The sequence below is a fragment of the Oryctolagus cuniculus genome, chromosome 19, assembly GCF_051225735.1.
Source record: "Oryctolagus cuniculus isolate XC-2025 breed Fujian yellow rabbit chromosome 19, ASM5122573v1, whole genome shotgun sequence".
In the NCBI taxonomy this organism is placed as follows: domain Eukaryota; kingdom Metazoa; phylum Chordata; class Mammalia; order Lagomorpha; family Leporidae; genus Oryctolagus; species Oryctolagus cuniculus.
The window spans coordinates 41,466,120-41,477,605 of record NC_142885.1 but is presented as its reverse complement, the minus strand read 5'-3'; the positions used below and the strand labels follow the sequence as shown (position 1 = coordinate 41,477,605).

At 39.1% G+C, this 11,486-nt stretch overlaps 1 non-coding gene across 1 annotated transcript; it reads left to right on the top strand.

Moving 5' to 3' along the window:
• Window positions 1–402: 402 nt before the first annotated feature.
• LOC100350366 (uncharacterized) lies at window positions 403–5,621 on the top strand. Its single transcript, XR_016225726.1, has 4 exons — window positions 403–533; window positions 5,064–5,124; window positions 5,237–5,269; window positions 5,538–5,621. It is a non-coding gene; the product is annotated as an uncharacterized LOC100350366 (transcript).
• Window positions 5,622–11,486: the final 5,865 nt, after the last annotated feature.

The following is an 11,486-nucleotide window of genomic DNA, read 5'->3' as shown; positions in this document are numbered from 1 at the left end:
AATAAATCTTTAAACATGCTAAGAAATGCAAATTGGATAAATAAGTCATTTGTGTGAGCTTTTAGGTTTATCTGACTAGAAGTCATGCTGTGTTTACTCTTTACAGTAATAGCAAGCAGCAGAGGATAAAGTTTCCTCTAGTGTCCTTGCTTTTATCTCCTCTATTTAATGCATATCTTTGATATCCTTTAGCCCATAAGGCCTTAGACACAGGCCTCAGCTGAATGCCACATTTAACATGAAGCAGCTCTGTGGTAGTGGTAAGGTGTGGGGAAGCTAAAGTGGCCCTGAGGCCTATGTTTAGATATCAAATACTTACTGAGCTTGTGTCCTTGGACTGTAACCTTCACCTGTGCTTTTCAGTGTTGTTTTCCTTTTTCATTGAGATGAGGAAGAGGGGAGAAAGGTCAAGTCACTATTTCCCTCCACACAGGTTCATGTAATGAGAGAACAAATAGAAGACCTGGATGCACTCTGGAGTCAGAGGAGAGAATTGAGTGTCAGAGAAATCAATTGGACTGCCTGAGGTGCTGGTGAGTGTTACCCACCTGAAAGATGTAGGCTTCCTGCATGTTGTTCATGTTTACGGTAGGTGGTAACATTCTCATATTAAGGAATAATATTAAGGATGAAAAGGCCCATCCCAGATGAATTGCGAGGTCACCCAGATCTGCGAGATGCTAAGGGGCAAGTCGGGGAATGCACCCAATCATGCTTCATCTGATAAGTGTGTTTCCAGAGCCTCTTCCCTGCTTCTTGTGAAACAGGGTTCCTCTGAAGAAGGGCTGTCATCACAGGTTTTTGGAATAGCCAAGCAATTGGCAATTTTAACATTTCTTTTATGGAATTCCAAAGAGTTGCTGGGAGTGGGACACACCTAATGGAATAAAGGTCTTTTTGGAAGGGATGTATTTATTTGTCTTGGAAATGGAAGATAAATAACAAGTCTAAGCCGGTGCTGCTGCTCACTAGGCTAATCCTCTGCCTTGCGGCACTGGCACACCTGGTTCTAGTCCTGGTCGGGGCACCGGATTCTGTCCCGGTTGTCCCTCTTCCAGGCCAGCTCTCTGCTGTGGCCAGGGAGTGCAGTGGCCCAAGCACTTGAGCCCTGCACCCCATGGGAGACCAGGATAAGTACCTGGCTCCTGCCATTGGATCAACGCGGTGTGCCTGCCGCAGCGCACCAGCCGCGGCAGCCATTGGAGGGTGAACCAATGGCAGAGGAAGACCTTTCTCTCTGTCTCTCTCTCTCACTGTCCACTCTGCCTGTAAAAAAAAATAAGTCTAGATCCTTGATATTTGTATGTTTCATGTCTGATGAAGATGAAATTATTTGAAATGGTAGAATTTCCCATGTGAAATAGTTCCTACTGATAGCAGGGAAGTTAGGCAAAGATAATTTCACAATGTTGGAAAAATTCAATAAGAACTTCATTGAAGTAGGATACTTATTTTCTTATTTTGTTAGATTTAAAATGGTACCCATTAAAGAATCTTTCTGTGAAACATATTTTATGTGCATAGTGCCACATAATGTACAGTTGCTGCTAATATATTGGGGTAATTTGATTTTGTTGAGTGTTCATCAGTATCAGAGATTGCTTTCATCTCCTTCTAGTTAACTTACAGAAAATTTTTAAAAATATCAATAATGTCATGTTGTATTATGTAGAAGTTGTAAAATACATCTTTTTGGAAAAGTATCATTTTACTTTCAATTTTTATTTTATTTGTGTTTCCCTCTGAATCATTTATACCTCCTATAATTTGATTAGTTTTCTATTGATTCTTGCAATCAAGTTCCTTTTTTATATGATCTATCTACAGTCTACCTGAAAAGCAAGCTTCTTGAATATAAAATATCACTTTGTTTATTTTTGTATTTGAGTCACACAATATAAGATAGGTTTTGGTCAACAACTGAATTAATATTTTTAATTATGTTTCTTTGTTCCATACACATAAAAATTAGTGAATTAAAGAAACAACATCAAAATTCAGACACAAAGGGGATACCTGATGAGAAACTGAAATTAACACCATTTTTTTTTTATTAATGAGCAATAGGGGCCGGTGCTTTGGAATGGTGGGGTGGGTGGGGTCACTTCTGTGGTGCCAGCTTCCCATGTGAGCATTGTTTCATGTCCCAGCTGTTCCATTTCTAGTCTAGCTCTCTGCTATGGCTGGAGAAAGTAGTAGATGGCCCAGGTCCTTGGTCCCCTGTACCCATGTGTGAGATTTGGAAGGAGGCTCCTAGCTCCTGGCTCCTGGCTTTGGATCTGTGCAGCTCAGGCCATTGTAGCTGTCTGGGGAGTGAGCCAATGAATGGAAGACCTTTCTCTCTCCCTGCCTCTGCCTTTCTGTGACTCTGCCTTTCAAATAAATGAATAAATAATTTATAAAAATGCAATGAATTCTAGAAGCCAAAGTAAAAGCAATGAATGACTCATGCTGATTCAATGCACTTTCTTAAACAATAGCCAAAAAAGCCTGAAGATGCTGATGATATAGGAAATAAATTAATTGAAATTACTCATGCTAAGATGAGTATAAAAGAGATCAAAACACAGATCTTCAGGATGTGGTAAGTGTGTGGAGGTTCCATTTTGACATAATTTGGCTCTTGACACTTTTTATCTCTTGGGTGGATTGAGTTGTACAGTCTCACTTCATGGCATTAAAAAGTGTGGAAGATTGAACCTTCTGCTGGAGATGTTCAAATGTATTAATTCTACAATGACTTTATAAATTTAATGAGCCAGAAAGGATGTCTCATTATCAAAACCTGGGTAATTAACACAACACTCAGCACTGCCTGGCAGCCTGCATATAGAGATAGTGAAAATACATGTGTAAGGAAGAGGATATCAAGCCAAGTAGAGCAGCCCCTACTTCTCCTAATACAGAATAGGAACTTGATGTGAACTGAGATGTTAACCAGCCAGATTTTTTTTATTAAAGACAATACATTGGCTAAAATACATAGGAAAACCTAAGTCTGATGCAGTTCCTACTTCCTACAGAAAAGAGAGGCATGTGGTTCAGGTGGATGGTCAATGGCACTAGCAAGTTGTCATCCTCCTCAACCAATTACAAAATGAAATCATCCCCTGTAGGCTCCAGTGAAGTACAATGCATTTCCTTCTCTCCTTTTTTCCTAGTGTATTCTTGGTGTCCACCAAAACCTATGAAATTCTCTATAGATTCAAGCTTTATGAATTTTTATTTATTATGGAGATTCAAGACTCAAGTTTCATATTAGTCCTTCTCAAGCCTGAGGCAAGAGTTGCTATGTCCTCTCTAGTATCTTGGCTTGCATTGAATTGTAAGCTTGTCGGGGTAGGGACAGTGCTTCTTCCTACTTTGTATTTTCAACATTCTAGCACATCCTAGCACATAGGGCCACACTAGAATTCAATGGCTGCTAGGCTTGCATGTGTGGCCAGAAATGAAGCATTGACTATCTCCTATGCCTCTTAATTTTGTAGGAAATAACTATTGGGACAGCTTTCAAATAGGGAATATTTCACACAAAACCATGGACAATGGAGTTCAAGGGAAACATAGAAAATGTAATGTTCTAGAACGTGGATTTTGCTGCCTGCACTATCATTAAGCTCTACCTTAAGAAAGTAATGACAGTGAAACTGTTTTCCAGACATAGATCCTGGTTTCCTGGAAATAACATCCTAACAATGAGACAGTTATTATTTTTTCAATTCATTCTGTGTTGCCTGTACTAACACTTGCAGACTCCCAGAAGTAGGTGGCATTAGTTCCAGTGCTGCGTTATAGCCATGTCCACAGTGACTACAGGCTATTGATTCATGTCCTGGGTTGATATCTGTGGGTCTGGTTGTTGGTGTTGTGGCACCAGCTTCTGACTGAATAATAGGACTCCTCATGGGAGGAGTCAAACAAGTAAGGACCCCTCTCATCCAAATGAGGTTAATTGGTCAGGCTTTGTTTCCACCTTGAAAGAGAGTGAGTGCTCCCTGCATGAGGGCCACAGCAACCATGCACATGTTAACACTATGCATGTTCATTGACTTATTTACTCTTGAGTAACTGTGCAGAGCTTTGAGATATTGGCAATTGCAGAGAATTTGCCATCAGGCCACACTCTGATTTTCCACTGTCCTTCAAAGCAAAGCTTCAATTCTTTTCTTGCACTGTGTTTATTTGTATGTGTGTTTCTAGGGAATGCAAGGATAGGGTCTTGTAAATCAAAGCTTCAGACTTCTGGAAGATCAGAGTGGCATAATTCCACATGGGTTTCTGAGACGTATTTGCTTTCTAGTCATTATAGGGAGCTGGCAAGGGAACAGCAGGAGCTGCTGGAAAAGGAGAGGCAGCTGTCAGAGAAAGGAAAATCTGAAACTGGCTGAAGAAGAAATGACGACATCCAAGTGGGTTCAGAGACTGAACACCACGCACCCCAGATATCTGTATTGGATTTTGTTTTAACTCTGTATAATACTTAGTCCTGATAAATATAGAAATGCAAACAAATGATCTGAAGACACAGAGCAAGGACATAAACCAGGAAAACAACACTGCAAGTTAAATATTACTAATTGCCAAAGGCTGTTGGTTACTTAGCACATGCTGATCCCTAATGACAGCCAAATGCTGTGGAGGCTTGGCTCACGTGAATGTTGCTGGGGGTGGTGAAAACTGCCGTCCTTAGGAAGGCAGTTTTCTGTAAGACAGGTGACATCCATGAAAAATGAGGGTGTCATTCTGTAAATCCAGGTGTCAGCAATTTGAGAAATATGGGAAGATATCAGAAAAAGAACAGGGCTTTATGAGACAAGATACCCAAGGGAGGATCCACTAGGGAGATAGAAGAGTTAAGAGATTGCATTAACTCAGAACCCTGCAGGTTTATTTTCTGGATAAGGAAATGGTAGAGTCACAGCATAAATTCCACTGTGCCTCTGTAATCAAGATATTTCATCTGTGTGCATGTATTGTGCACACGTGTGAGGATAATGATCACGTAGGCACATGGTGAGAGACCATAGTAAATATGTTCTGATGAATGTGAATCTCACTCACAGGAGAAAAACTGAAGAACTGCAGGGACATCAGGAGCAACAGTGGTCTATTTTCAGAGATCAGGTAATCTGAATTCTTCCCAGTCATTGCAGAGCCCTTCAGCCCCTTATGCAAAGGCATTCAGTGCCCATTAGTATCCATCAGCTTCCATTTTCTGATGTGTTTGCTTCTTCAGGTCACTGTTTGTGAAAAGGCTCAAGACAGCTGGGTAAGAATTTTCCTGTTCTCCTTAATTGTGCCCTGCCTTCCACAAGTAAACCTGCACAGGCCTCCCTCTCACAGCCCAAGGCTTGACTTTAGAGAATGATGTATGGAATAAATGAAGGAGTTATTTCCCTTGAACCACCAGTGCTGGATTGGGCAGATATTTGAAGGGGGTTTCTGATGATCTGAGGCTAAACTATTGAGTGACTAAAAAAAAAAAAAAGACTTGCTGTTCTAATTGTTACTTAATGCGTTCATTTTCTGTTTTCAAGATTGGAAGTAATGTAAATACAGATGAAGGCCGAGACATTCAGGAGGCAGAAGGCAGGGTCTAACCAGGAGAGGACTCTGGAAAGGTAGGATGAGAGGGAAGGGCTGAGCTTTACTTCCATGGCAGAATCCACACCCCTTCCTGTTCCGTAGTGAATGTCAGGTTTCCTGAGAACATTCTTGTGCACTTACTGAAGATAAAGTGTTGACTTGCCTGTGGTGGGATGCTGTTTTTCTCAGGTAACCTGGTCCCCAACCAGGGCTACATTTCAAGAACTCAGGTTCTTGATCTGACTGGGGATTTTCCATAGCAGACATCTTGCTGATTCTTAATAGTAGAGGAAAGCCTGGAAGGGAACTTGGTCAGCATCTCCTTCCCACCTTGAGTCAATGGCAGAAACACAAATGGGATGCCAAAACAAAAGCTATGTGTCCTGATGAAAGATCCAATTATTTTTATTGTCTTCCAAAAATACTTTTACCAGATATGATTTAATGATTAGGAATTTATTTATGGTTTTTGGCATGTTCTGTTGAATTATATTGTCAACTAGAAAACTCCATTAGTAACTTACATTTCTCCACAATTTCACTCCTTTTAAATAAGTGTTACCCTTAAATATTATAATGAATTCCCATAGCAATTTTTCATTTGGTGTCACTCCAAATATTTGTTTAAGTCCATTTCTTTTCATAAATATTTATGCAATACCAGGTCACATAGGAAAGTTGATTTCACATAGACTCGGTTTCTCAAAATCAACCTTTGGCTCACATGCCTGGCACTGCTTCTGTGCTAGGATAATTGATCTTCCTTATATAAAAGGCTGGTCTTACTGGAGTTTTTATTTTGTTCTTGTATTATAGTATCCCCTTGTATTTTGGGTGCCCATGTTTTCATGTAGTCTTCCTGCTATATTGAGCTCTACCCTATCACCAGTGGGATGATGGAAGTGAAAGCCCTTGGCCGAGTTCAGGTTCTGTTCTTCCCAGTGGAGAGGTTCCAAGGCTCATTCATAGTACCTGGTAAACTCTGGGCCTCTGCTCAGGGATCTTCTGTAGGATTTGGCATAAGATATTAAGCAAGGCATGCAGGGTTGTTTTGCTCAGAACATTCAAGTCAGAATAAAAGCCAGCTCCTTCCTGGCTTTGACCAGAGGGACAACCTCATGCAGTTCCCATGAGCACTAGAGACTTGGTGCTTGGCAGGGATGCATGAACGTTAGGTTAATGCTGAGGTCATTTTCACTGCAACAATTTCAAAAACCTGATCTTTACATACAGCTTCCCCACGTGGGCTTTTCTCTGCCTTACATTTTGTACGCTATCTTTGCTGTGCCTTCTACTTCTCAAAACCTACAGGTCTATCCATTCCAAACTCAGCATCTCTGGTGGAACTGGCAGAAGCTTCAGTGCTTAGAGGCTTAGAGGCCAGAGGGTTTCCACGTTGTTTTCTGGAAATCAGAGGAATTGATGGCATAACTACTGGGACTTAGACCTCACGGAATAGTGACTCCTGTGAACTCCCATACTTGGGAGGTGGCCAGCTTACATTTAGTTGTTGGAATAAAATACTTCCTTTCCAATTTTTACTTACCTTGTTAAACTAATGAGAAATCTGTTGTAAGCATTATAGCTCATCCCTCCAACATTGTTTTATGAGCTCTGTCAAATTCTGAATGGTATTGGATAAAGGATTTATCTCAATGCATCATCTTTCTGTTGGTAAATGTGTGATGCAGACACAGGGAGTACTCCTGAAAAATTATTTAAATTTATTTTGAAATTAATTTTCTATGAAATCTTAAGGAAGAATCAAAATGAGATGAAGAAACTAGTAGAACAGGAAATTGTGATAGTGAAGAAAAATCAAAATGAAATGAAGAACTCAATAGATCAAATGACAAACACATTAGAGAGCCTTAAAAACAGAGTCAGTGAAGCAGAAGAGAGAATATTGGACTTAGAAGACAGAGCACAGGAAAGTATACAGTCAAACCAAAAAAGAGGAAATTAGAAATCTAAAAAATATTGTTGGGAATCTACAGGATACTATTAAAAAACCGAACATTCAGGTTCTAGGAGTTCCTGAAGGCATGGAGAGAGAGAGAAAGGATTAGATACTAGCAGAGAACTTTCCGGGTTTGGAGAAGGCCAGAGACATCCTAGTACAGGAAGCTCATAGAATTGGTAAACATGACCAAAAGAGATCCTCACCACGACATGTTGTAATCAAACTCACCACAGTGAAACATAAAGAAAAGATCCTAAAATGTGCAAGAGAGAAACGTCAGATTACTCTGAGAGAATATCCAATTAGACTCACAGCAGACTTCTCATCAGAAACCCTACAAGCTGGGAGGGAATGGCGAGACATAGCCCAGGTGCTAAGAGAGAAAAACTGCCAGCCCAGAATATTATATCCTGCAAAGCTCTCATTTGTGAATGAAGGTGAAATAAAGACCTTTCATAGCAAACAGAAATTGAAAGACTTTGTGGCCACTCGTCCAGCCCTGCAAAAGATACTTAAAGATGTGCTACACTCAGAAACACAGAAACACGTCCATCAATATGAAAGAAGGGAAAGGAAGAACACCTACCAGTAAAATAGCATGGGAAGATCAAAGCATATATTAGAAAATATATTTGGGAAAATGGAAGGACAAAGTTACTACTTATCAATAGTCACATTGAATGTTAATGGCCTGATCTGTCCATTTAAAAGACACAGATTGACTGAATGGATTAAGGACCAAAACCCATCTATTTGCTGCTTACAAAGAAACACATCTTTCCAACAAAGATGCATGCAGACTGAAAGTGAAAGGCTGGAAAAAGATATACCATGCCAACAGAAACCATAAAAAAGCAGGTGTAGCCATCTTAATATCAGACAAAATAAAATTGAACACAAAAACTCTTAAGAGAGACAAAGAGGGGCACTATATAATGATTAAGGGTTCAATTCAACAGGAAGATATAACGATTATCAATGTATATGCACCTAATTACAGGGCACAAGTTTATTTAAAAGATATGTTAAGGAACTTAAAGGGAGACTTAGACTTCAATGCAATAGTACTGGGGGACTTCAATACTCCACTCTCAGAAATGGACAGATCAACTGGACAGAAGATCAACTAGGAAACAGCAGATTTAATCGACACTATAGCCCAAATGGATTAACAGATATCTACAGAGCTTTCAATCCTACATTTAAAGAATTTACATTCTTCTCAACAGTACACGGAATCTACTCTAGGATTGACCACATACTAGGCCATAAAGCAAGTCTCAGCAAATTCAAAAGCATTAGAATCATACCATGCAGCTTCTCAGACCACAGCAGAATGAAGTTGGAAATTAGCAAATCAAGAATCCGTAGAGTGTATGCAAACACATGGGGACTTAACAACATGCTCCTGAATGAACAATTGGTCATAGAAGAAATAAAAAAGAGAAATCAAAAACTTTCTGGAAGTACATGAGGATAACAACACAACATATCAAAACTTATGGGATACGGTAAAAGCAATGTTGAGAAGAAAGTTTATAGCAATAGGTGCCTACATCAAGAAATTGGAAAGGCACCAAAAAATGAGCTTTCAATGCATCTCAAAGATCTAGAAAAACTGCAGCAAACCAGACCCAAATCTAGTAGGAGAAGAGAAATAATTAAAATCAGAGAAGAAATCAATAGGATGAATCCAAAAAAAAAAAAATTACAAAAAATCAGCCAAATGAAGAGCTGGTTTTTTGAAAAAAAATAAAATTGACACCCCATTGGCCCAACTAACTAAAAAAAGAAGAGAAAAAACCCAAATCAATAAAATCAGAGATGAAAAAGTAAACATAATAACAGACACCACAGAAATAAAAAGAGTCATCAGAAATTACTACAAAGAGTTTTATTCCAGCAAAAAGGGAAATCTATCAGAGTGCATAGCTTCCTGGACATATGCAATCTACCTAAAGTGAAATATGAAGACATAGAAAACCTAAATAGACCCATAACTGAGAAAGAAATTGAAATAATAATAAAGGCCCTCCCAACAAAGAAAAGCCCAACACCACATGGATTCACTGCTGAATTCTACCAGACATTTAAAGAAGAACTCCAAATCTTTGCAAACTATACAGAACAATCGAAAAAGAGGGAGTCCTCCCAAATTCTTTCTATGAAGCCAGCATCACATTAATTTCTAAGCCGGAGACAGATGCAGCATTGAAAGAAAATTTCAGACCAATATTCCTGATGAACATAGATGCAAAAATCCTCAATAAAATTCTCGCCAATAGAATGCAACAACACGTCAGAAAGATCATCCACCCAGAGCAAGTGGGATTTATCCCTGGTATGCAGGGATGGTTCAGTGTGCACAAAACAATCAATGTGATACACCACATTAACAGACTGCAGAAGAAAAACCATATGATTATCTCAATAGATGCCGAGAAAACATTCGATAAAATTCAACACCCTTTCATGATGAAACCGCTAAGCAAACTGGGTATGGAAGAAACATTCCTCAATACAATCAAAGCAATCTATGAAAAACCCACGGTCAGCATCCTATTGAATGGGGAAAAGTTGGAAGCATTTCCACTGAGATCTGGTACCAGACAGGGATGCACACTCTCTCCACTGCTATTCAATATAGTTCTGGAAGATCTAGCCAGAGCTATTAGGCAAGAAAAAGAAATTAAAGGCATACAAATGCGAAGGAAGAAGTCAAACTATCCCTCTTTGCAGATGATATGATTCTTTACTTAGGGGACCCAAAGAACTCTACTAAGAGACTATTGGAACTCATAGAAGAGTTTGGCAAAGTAGCAGGGTATAAAAAAATCAACAGCCTTTGTATACACAGGCAATGCCACAGCTGAGGAAGAACTTCTAAGATCAATCCCATTCACAATAGCCGCAAAAACAATCAAATACCTTGGAATAAACTTAACCAAGGATGTTAAAGATCTCTACAATTAGAATTACAAAATCTTAAAGAAAGAAATAGAAGAGAATACCAAAAAATGGAAAAATCTTCCATGCTCATGGATTGGAAGAATCAATATCATCAAAATGTCCATTCTCCCAAAAGCAATTTACAGATTCAATGTAATACCAATCAAAATACCAAAGAGATTCTTCTCAGATCTAGAACAAATGATGCTGAATTTCATATGGAGACACAGAAGACCTTGAATAGCTAAAGCATTCTTATACAACAAAAACAAAGCTGGAGGCACCACAATACCAGTTTTCAGGACATACTACAGGGAAGGGGTAATCAAAACAGCATGGTACTGGTACAGAAACAGATGGATAGACCAATGGAACAGAATAGAAACACCAGAAATCACTCAAAACATCTACTGCCAACTTATTTTTGATCAAGGATCTAAAACCAATTCCTGGAACAAGGGCAGTCTATTCAATAAATGGTGCTGGGAAAACTGGATTTCCACATGCAGAAACATGAAGCATGACCCCTACCTTACACATTACACAAAAATCCGCTCAACATGGATTAAAGACCTAAATCTATGACCCAACACCATTAAATTATTAGAGAAACTCTGCAAGATATAGGCACAGGCAAAGACTTTTTGGGAAAAAATCCCAGAGGCACAGGCAGTCAAAGCCAAAATTAACATTTGGGATTGCATCAAATTGAGAAGTTTCTGTACGGCAAAAGAAACAGTCAGGAAAGTGAATGGGCAACCAACAGAATGGGAAAAAAATATTTGAAAACTATTCAACGGATAAGGGTTAATAACCAGAATCTACAAAGAGATCAAAAAATTCCTCAACAACAATACAAACAACCCACTTAAGAGATGGGCCAAGGACCTCAATAGACATTTTTCAAAAGAGGAAATCCAAATGTCCAACAGACACATGAAAAAAATGTTCAAGATCACTAGTAATCAGGGAAATGCAAATCGAAACC